The following is a 10,004-nucleotide window of genomic DNA, read 5'->3' on the forward strand; positions in this document are numbered from 1 at the left end:
GTTCCCCCAGATCCTGGTGGTCACCCCTGATAAATTTATAGGTGGCCATCAGATCACCCCTGAGCCTATGCTTTTCCAGGCTAAAGAGTCCCATGGCTAAATAGGCAGAAGAAGATTAGCAGGAAGGGTATCAAGCATAAGAGGAGAGGACAGGGAGAGGACTGTCAAAAATGTAATACGGAGGGCACTGAGGCTGGGCATTGAAAGCTTTTGTAGGAGTGGCAGAAAGATGGGATGAAAGTGGGAGCAGCTGCCAGTGATAATGCAGCAAGCAAGGGGGAAAGCATTATCCAGAGCTCAACTCTAGTGACTGAGCTGATGACAACAGCAAAGCTAATTCAGAAGATGATTATCAAAGCTATAGTCCACATGAAACCTTATGATGTTCAGTTTTCTTCATGCTGAAGAGAATTTGGAGCTCCAGAAGTTTTCCCTGGGCACGTTTACACGTGCGCTTTAATGCACATTAACCTATTTTAAAACGCACTAAAGCATTACTAAAAAACCTATGCATTTTAGTTAGTGCACATTAGCATAGGCTAATGTGCATTAAGCATCACTTTAAAACCATGCCCTTTAGTTAATGCACGATAAGACAGGCTAATGTGCATTTTCTTAGTACGCCACAATGGAGCTACTGGATTTAATGTGCACTAACTAAAGAGTGTTACTGCACATGTCAACATGCCTTGTGGGTAGTGAAGGTAAAGCACAGTGTTTGGACAGCTTGATTCCAAGTAAAATAAGTCAATGGAAAGACTGTCGCCAGAACAGGTGTAAATTCAGAAGCGCATTACAAAAGTAACTGAATTTAATAACAGCTAAAACCAATGGCCTGCGGCAGGAAGTTTCTCCCCAACAACAATGCCTGGATTTGCAGGTATCTTGTGTTATATGGTGACAGACCTCACCGGCTTGCTTTGCATGGTACACGCAATAAAAATATTCCTTCCCCCCCCCAGTCATTTCTGTCTTGGAGTTTCAAGGGGAAACATATTAGAAGTAATAACAATAACGGTAATAAAAAATCCAAGAGCCCTGAAATGAGTTATGTATGTTTTTCAGATATTTAGATGAGTTTCATTTGAAGCAGTGCCAGGAGCTCTCTGCTATTTTTCCCTTTCTTTCTCATTTACTCTTTTTGTCTGCTTTTCTTCTTTTGAAGATTTCAGTGGAGGTGCCATAGAAGAATAAATAAAAAAGCTTTTATGATTTTATAGGATGCTATAAAGCTGGCTTTGAACTGGTGCCAGTCAGGTTCTGTTTTTGCTTTACCCTTGAAGGCCTATTTCTCTGTTAGTCTGACCGTCCATACAGACAAGCATTAGTGTCTAGGCTTGATGGGTCAAACTCACCCTGGATATTCAGCTTTTTATTGAGACCTGAGGGTTAGCCCTTTAACTGGCATAAATCATCCAGCTTTATTGATTTGTCATCCTTCTGCAGTGCTGGACTTTAATGGAGCTTTGCTGCTTTATACCAGTTGAGGATATAGTCTAATGTGCTTACATCAAGAATGAATTTGGCCCCTTGGTAAAAAAAAGAAATATTGTACAATATTTAACGTGGGGAGCACGTGCCAAAGGACTGTGATATTCATCCTCCTTGTTCGTTCCCTTTCATGAGCCTTTGTGTTTAAACAAAGACACATTCTCCTCTCACCTCCCATCTTCTGTGAAAATAGGTTTTATAAGACCTTAATAGTTTAATAGTGTTTATTGAATTGATGCTTTCTGCAGAAGGCACAGTTACTCTGCCGCTGTTCAATCTGCACTGATGGAATTTAGTAAACAGCCAAGTGCCAATTCTATGATAAAGAAGAGAGAAAAAGGGGAAGAGAGAGGGGGGAGCCATCCCGTCATCCTTTTTCAGCATTTTCCTTGAATGTGTATCAAAGGGTATTGCCAATTAATACCTCAACCTCTAGCTTTGTGGGGGGGTTTTCTCCCTCTCATGTATGCCTTTTGCTTCAGTGATCAGGAGAGCAAATCAACATCAATGGCTCCCTCACCTGAAACTTGAAAGCAAAGTGCAATATCTCTGTAATAAAAAGGGGGAGGGTGGGGAAAGGACAGGGGACCTTCGACAGGGGACTCTCTTTCCAATCCTAAATAGAGAAGAGCATATGTATCACTTTAGTCTTAGGCCTGGCAGGGTAAAAGTGTCTATATAGATATATTTTATAAACACGTCAAGTCTTTTACACTAGCTAAGCTGTGAAAAGCAATAGGGCTGTGTGGAGCTTCAGTCCGTGATTCAATTCAGCAGGGATTTGGCCCGGTTCAGTGGCTGAATCTCCAAATCTGAATTGAATCAGGAGACCCTTTAATATCTCCAAATTGAATCAAAACCCTCCGAATTGATTTGGAGAGATTCGGTGTTTTGGACATAGACACAGCTTTAAAAGTTTTTTCTACATACCTCTAGGTAGCAGGGGCTCGTGAATGCTGTGATGGTGGGGTAGATGGAGCATCCCACAGGAGCGCAGGGGGGGTCCCCAGCGCACTCGGCAGCAAACCCGGAAGTGGACCAGAAGCAATTCCGGTCCACTTTCAGGTCCACCAGGGAGCATGCAGGGAGGCTCCCCCCTGGCTCAGCGACTACTGCCTCCTGGGTCTGGGGGGCACTTGGGGTCCCCCCGCAGCTGATCGCCAAGCTGGGATAACATGGGTAGGCCCCCCAGCATGCTCCCTGGAAGACCCAGAAGTGCACCAGAAGTGCTTCTAGTCCACTTTCACTGCTGAGCACGCGGGGGGCTGCCCCGCACTCCTTTGGGACACTCCATCCGCTCCACCATTGCAACGTTCACGAGCCGTGCCTGGTACCTTGACACATGTAGAAAAAACATTTAAAGCTGTGTCTATGTCCGAATTGCTGATTCTCTGAATCAGCATTGAATCTTCAGATTCGGATTCAGCTGAATTGAATCAGGGACACCAATCCAAATCGCCGAATAGAATCACTGTCCCCAATTTGGGCCGAATCCAATCCAATACGGCCGGTTTTGCAGACCCCTAAAAAACAGCTGACGTGTCCATGAGAATCGTGCCCATAATGTTTGTCAATAAATATATTATTAAATTGACTATGGCACTTCCCCCAAAGCCTGCTAGCATCTGCTCACTAACTCCCTTTTTCCACTGTGCCAAACAAACAACTTTTCAAGTTGTGCATGTATAACTTGGCACAAGACACCAAGCCACCCGCTTCAGCTTAGTCAACTTTGCCAGCCTCTATCACTCCAATTTCCCTCAAACACACTCTGATTTTCTCCCATGCTGCCTCAAATGCTTGGGAAGACCTGCCAATAAAAATCTTCGAAGTCATTGTCATTTTGTTGTAAATGGCATAGTAGTCTACAAGAGTCCTGCTGACACCCTCCAAGCCACAGTCTCTGAGGACATGTCTTTGAGGACAGTCAGTGAAGCAAGGCACACCCACTCTACATGCTATGCCCCCAAAATGGATTGTAATGTAGCCGTCATATTGCCGCCGTGGGTGTCTGCCAATGGACACTCAAGAGGGTGAGCTTATTGATGTGCACATTGCATTTGCTTTGGGGTGTAGCTCTGAACATCCCCTAGGCATGCCCTGAGCCTCCCTCATCAGTGCTTTAAACACCAAACCAGCATCCATCACGTGTGGTTTTGCTCTCATTTTCTTCCCAGGGAGAGAAGTGGGTATACAGAGAGGAGTATTTTGGTCTGATATCTCTCTGCTTGTTTTAGAGGAGTACTTTATGCACACTGTGTATGTTAGGGAAAGCCGGTCAAAAATTACACCTGGCACATGGAGTAGGGAAGTTTGAGATAGTCTTTAGTTCCCCAGGGAATTTGTTCTATAGTCCATCCAGCCCCAAGCTTATGGTACCTTTTGCAGTTTCATTGTGCCTGAAAAATAATTGATTATTATGAATAGAGTAATAATAGATCATAGAGTACTATAATAGAGTAATTTATTCTGCATTTTCAGATGATCTTTCAGATATCCCAGGACTGGGCCATGAAGTTGTTCAAGGGATCAAAACCTGGAACTTGCCACATAGGCTATCTATATCCTTCAAATCCCCTTTTTAAGTGAATGTACTGACACCGTTGTTCTTCTGAGCTTTTTCCAAAATAAGCAGATGGAAGTAGAAGGAAAATTTCAGTTCCGGGTGGCCCTGGTTTGCTGGCTGTTGATGCTAAATTTTCTTTCTTTTTCAGTGGGTTACTTCACTAGCTTCTACGTCTGCAAATCAGAGAGTGAATTCATAGGACACAGATGAAGTGGACCAGTTCCTCCAGACAGAGCTACTTGAGAGTTTATTTTGTTCCTCCCGACCATCCGCCTCAGTTTTGAAACAGCCCAAGACAAGGGTAGCACACAATTCAGGGAGATTTTTTTTAACAAAGCTGTTAAGGGAAGGCTGCTGACAACCACGACTTGTAATCTGTGCAATGTAGCTTGTGCTTTCAGATTCTCCTTCATAAACACTAAAATCAGAAATTGCTCGTTTTGCATCAGACTGGTGTGCCCCGGCAATACCACTGTTGTAACCATAATGGGTATCCATGGTGATGCCCAGGCTTAGAAACCACAAAGAGTTTTACTGAGGATGTCCCATAGTTCTCAGAATATTTTTTTTGAGAAAGCACTTTTACTGTAGCACCAAATCCCTGCAAAGGGGCGATATAACTCCTACAAGAGGATTTAATTGGATCAGGATGTGATTAAACAGCTCAGCTGAGATAGCAGGAACTTCAAAAGAAAATAACTGTATATAAAGGACCAGCCTGTGTCCCTTTTTGCAAAACTGTAAGTCCGGTGTCACTTCCTAGAGCCAGTCGTTTTACACCAAAGTGCCAAACACAGGATTTGGCAGTAAAGGTGGCAGCGTATTAGGGCATTTGCAGATGACACAGGGGTGTAAGTCTCCCTGAATTGAAGTGGTGGTTTTTTTAAAAACACAGCTTCAGTTTAGGGCAAAGTGAACCCCTGTGTCATGTACACTCGTGTCCTTACCTGGCTGTCCGGTGGCAGGGAGGGGAGAGCGGTCCCTGAGCTGCAAAGGCGGGTCCTGGTGCTTCCCTCCACAGCAGCAGTGGCCCTCCCACAGGCAGCACCTACCTGCAGGCACCCACCTTGGGTTGTCCTGCGGGGCACCGCAGGCACAGAGGGAAGCACTGGGACCCTCATGCAGGTAGGCAGGCTCCAGGGAAGAGGAGAAAAAAAAAGATCAGGCTCATTGCTTTTTTTTTTCCTTCAGTGCGGCCTGTCTTCCCAGGCTGCTGCCGGGCTGCCTACTGGGGCTGCCTGCAGAGCCCCTAAGCCACGCAGGGCCCGGTGAGTCCCTCCACGGCTGTAAGGTACCAAACTAAAACTCTTCAGAGGTGTTTTAGTTTGCTGAGCCCCAAAGTTATTTGCTGCACCACAAAGTCACTTAAGGTGCATTACGTCGCCAAATTTGCAAACTCGTGCAAACAGCAATGCCATTAAAGCGGTGCAAAACAGAATTTAACCCACTTTAATGTGTTGTCTACAAATGCCCATAGATTATCAAGTCCTGGGTTTTTGTTTTTTGGTTTTTTTGGGGAGGGAGGGATTTTCTATAGCGAATCTGAAAATATTCACCAGAAGAACAGTTTAAACATCCTGTGAATTCTGATCAGGATTCAGAATATGGTGAAGAAGGGCTGGTTGTAAATAAATATTGCTTTTCTGTTTTCCTTCCTTAACAAAAGTCCTCTCGTAAGTGCTGCACATTACAACACATCAGAATAAGTAATCAGCAGAAAAACAGCTTCACGATCCTTACTAAAGGAGGCATTTTAAAAGGACTGATTCTTGTAATTGTTGCAAACACAAATCACTGCTGTCTTCATGAATTCCTTTCACTGAGCTTCCCATCCCCTTTCCCATCACTACATACTGTAGCTTTCATCTTTCCTCATCTTTTATCTTTTCATTAAGGTTGGTGTAACTGAAGGCTTCTTAATCCTTTTTGTAGGAGTTTGCAACAGGGTTTAATGACACGGCATTTGTTACCAACATGACAGCAGGCAGCTTCGGTGCCTTGTTACTTCAAATCTAATAAGTGTTGAAAGGCAAGAAAAAGGAAAGACAAAGGGCAGCAGGAAGAAGACAATATAGAAGGTAAAAGGGACAAATGATTAAAGGAAGGAGGAGGGGGACGGGGATGAAGTACAGACAAAAAATGATGAGAAAGAGAAAAGGAAAGAGAATGGAGGAGTGGGTGAGGGGAAGAGAGAGAACTGGAAGGCATAAACTCACGACTTCACTATCCTTGATTGGGGCACCTCTTCCCTGACCCCACTAGACAGATTCCCTGCATGTGCTCCTGGCTACAATACTCTGTTGTGAAGTAGCGCGGTTGCTCCGACCTCCCTGGAAATTTACTAGTTTACTCCAGCAGAGAATCTGGACCCCCCTCTTTAATGAACATTTATTTGTAAGTGCAATTAAGTTCTCTGTGAATTAATACGAGCAGAGAACTTTGCTTCTGCACTTCCTTGCTTTGGTGTCTTTTTACTCCTTCCTCCTTTTTCTTCTATTTTATTTATCGGATACAAAGCCTTCCTATTAGAGACTTGTTTTCCACTTCTGTGTCTCTGTCCTCTTGAGTTTTTTTCTCTCATTTCTCATTCCTCATGTTCTCTTAGGCCCTGACTCAGGAATAAATTTTGCTACATGCCAACAATGTTTGGGAAGCACCTTGATTCCAATGAGATTCCAATTGATTCAAATAAGATGCTTAAGTGCTTTCCCACAAGTGCTTTAGTTCACTTTCCTGAGGCCTTGAGCCCGATCCAATGATCACTGAAGTCAATGAATACGTCCCATGGATGTCTCTAAGTATTAGATTAGGCTCCTCAATTCTTGTTCTGCCAGGCACATTTGCTCTCAGACTCCAGTGCCCGCTGTATTCCTGTGTCTATTTTCTTGTTCCATTAGCTGTATACCCTCCTAGCCCTACCACCCATCCTCTACACGTAAATCTCCCTTTCCCATACCCACATGCAGGATGCTCTGGTCCAGTGACCCATTACAGAACTACACAGAGAGAATTCAGGGAGCAGGAAAGAGATACACAAATGCAAAGGGAATGGGGAGATAAATGGTCAGAAAGATGGATTGGTTGAAATGGCCCAATGTAACAGATGGCAACATTTCAGGTGAATGATCTGAACATCCCAGCTCAGGTTTGAGAAAGGCCAGTGCTAGAATCCAGCCAACATCAGTGCTTTTTCCCCATTTCTTGGTGGCAGTGTGGCTACATCTCCCTGGCTCTGTTGTGGGCACGGATGAAGTACCACCATCTCCAAATGCTGGATCCAGTGGCTTCATGGACCATTTATAGCCATATATATTGTTGTCAGCCTCTGGCCAAATGTCTTCCACCATCATGCTCCAGAAATGTTTTACATGAAGGATGGTGGGTATAATATCTGATTAAAATTTCAATTTAGCACCCTGTCTACTGATGTTGTCATATTTACAGGCCCAGATTGCTCGTTAGGCTCAATGAAATTTGCATGGCGAAGAACAAAGACTAGAGTCTGTTTGTAGACCCAGACTCATGAAAAAGGGCTGGTTCCTCTGCGCTCACTACACATAAAACTCCCTCTCCCATACACATGTGCATTGGTACTTGCATATTTCCAGAGCGGGAATGCCATGCAGTTTTACTGTAGCTGCCAAACAGTTACTGCAAGGAGTATCATTAATGTGGAGGCCTAAAACTCCATTCAGGCAACATGTTCAGCATCTGATAAATTGATATCCTTTGTGGTACTTGAGGCCACCTATACATATGCCAGACATCTGCTCTGATGCATGGTAGTTAGCACGCATTGGCGCAGACTCTATTAATTGGGTCTGATTAATAAAGTCTGCTGGAGTATGTTAATTAATCTGCTCCAGCAATTTCCCCATCACATCTATTGGGTATCCCCACACTTTATAACAGTGGTGGGGGTGTCTGAACCAGAGCTCATTGAATGAGCTTGAGTTCTAGTGCCCCGGTGCCATTTTCAACCATGGGACAGTGAATCCACATGCTGCAGGCACTTTAATTAGCCGCTCTAATTAAAGCATCACCCGCCCCCCCCCCGCACCCCGGAGCACGTGTATAGATGCCTATAGTTGCCAAATGGCATTTCATCATCCCTAGGAGAACCTGCTTCAGTGAATTTATGGCAATCTGTTCCATTGTGTTCTTCATGAATGGATGCTTATTGGAAATTTTCCAGCAACAGGGAAGATTGACCAAAATAGAAAGTCCATTTGTATCCCCACCCTTCAATGGCGGCTCAGGTTGAGCTTGTTGCCATTATAAGTGGTTTGAGATTTATTCAGGACAACAGCACAGGCAGATGCTCCTTGCTATTTCAAATACCTGCTGCCAGTTTTATTGTTCTCAGAAAACTGAGCAGGGTGATGCGACAAATACTAGTGTTCAACTCTGGGTTGTTCAAATAATGCATGTTACTGCCTCACCATCTTTGTAATGTCTGTGTATTTAAAACAAATGTTTAGTGCTGGCCAGCACTTCCTCTGTCTGTCCCCAAGAAGCAGCTGAAGAGTCTGAACTTAGACTAGCTCATTCAGCATCAGTGTCCATTGAAGCTTTGACTTGTCTTTGTGATGAACAGGGATTGTGGTTTTGTCCGATTTTAAAAAATCCCCAATTTTCGGTTAAAAAAAGGTAACCCCAAATCCACCTTTTTCCATAATTAAAATGAAAAATCACTATCTATCTACCCATCTATTAGTGGCGTTTCATTTAAATAATAGAAAAAAATGTGGATTTGGGTTTATGTTTTAACCGAAAATTGGTGGGTTTTTTGAAATCAGAGAAAACCAGGATCCCCTAGAGATGAGACAAGGAAGAAAGTCTGATTCTGTAGATTTACTGATGCTTTTGTAATGGGAATAATTTCCATGGTAATAACTGGACTCCGCTTTCTTAATTTCAGCAGACCTAGCAGTATTAGGAGTTAATTGCATAGCTACAAAGTTATAGGACGGTAGTCCCATATCTTGAGTTACTTGACAAGTGGTAGCCAGTAGAGTTACTTAGCATAGGCCATGTGCCACTCTCCCTTGTGAGTGCTGGAATAAAGATTTATGCAATATGCTAGCATCAACCCCTAAGCAAAATAGTTTCTTGCTCCACAGTGATGTTATATGATGTAGATTCACTGGCTTCTGTGAGGTTTTTGATACCAAAGGTGATGGGAGTGTAAGAGAGCATAATATACATATAAAATCCATGTGTGGCTACTCAAGTGAATATTGTCTGAGTGCTGCCTCTCCTGCAGTTTCCAGGAGCATTTGGCCCTACTTCATGCACATTTTGCCATAAGTCATTCTGTGGGTTGTCTTCTTTTGCAACATTTTTAGGGGAGTCAGCCACAGTACTGCGTGTAGCTCATGAAGCCACTCTTGGATCAGTGAAATAAGAAGATACTTCTGCTAACAAACACTTTATTACTGCCCTTTAATGACTCAGCTGCTTAAAATTGTCAGTATGTTGTCACAAAATGCCTGACCCTTTCTTTGAGGCCAACAAATTAACCTCAAGAAGGAACTTCATCTTCATCAAGGATCGCATAATAAGCAGCTGTTTTCCGCTTTGCAAACAACCCTTTAAATCCGAAGTAGAGAGGTCTCAGCTGATCAATGAGAGCACCAACAATAGTGTGTTTTGTGTTCAGCTCGCATAAGCAAATGACCTCTGGTTTGCTTTTGCTTTACATGTCAGGATGACTAATTTGAACACGCACACATTAAACCCGAGTGCTGCATAATTAAACGTCTACTGTTAACTTGTGTATTTACCAACAACTTGACTTGAAATAATCTAAACAAATTGTGGAGCTACTGCTAATTGCTTTCTTTAATCCTATCAAGAAAGGCCCACCCCTTGACTGGAAAACACTGCCCCCACCTACAGACCCATCTTCATGGTGCATGGCCTGTCTCTGGGGCCCCAGAAGTTC

The sequence above is a fragment of the Crocodylus porosus genome, unplaced genomic scaffold (assembly GCF_001723895.1).
Source record: "Crocodylus porosus isolate Cpor-Errol unplaced genomic scaffold, CroPor_comp1, whole genome shotgun sequence".
NCBI classification, from domain to species: domain Eukaryota; kingdom Metazoa; phylum Chordata; order Crocodylia; family Crocodylidae; genus Crocodylus; species Crocodylus porosus.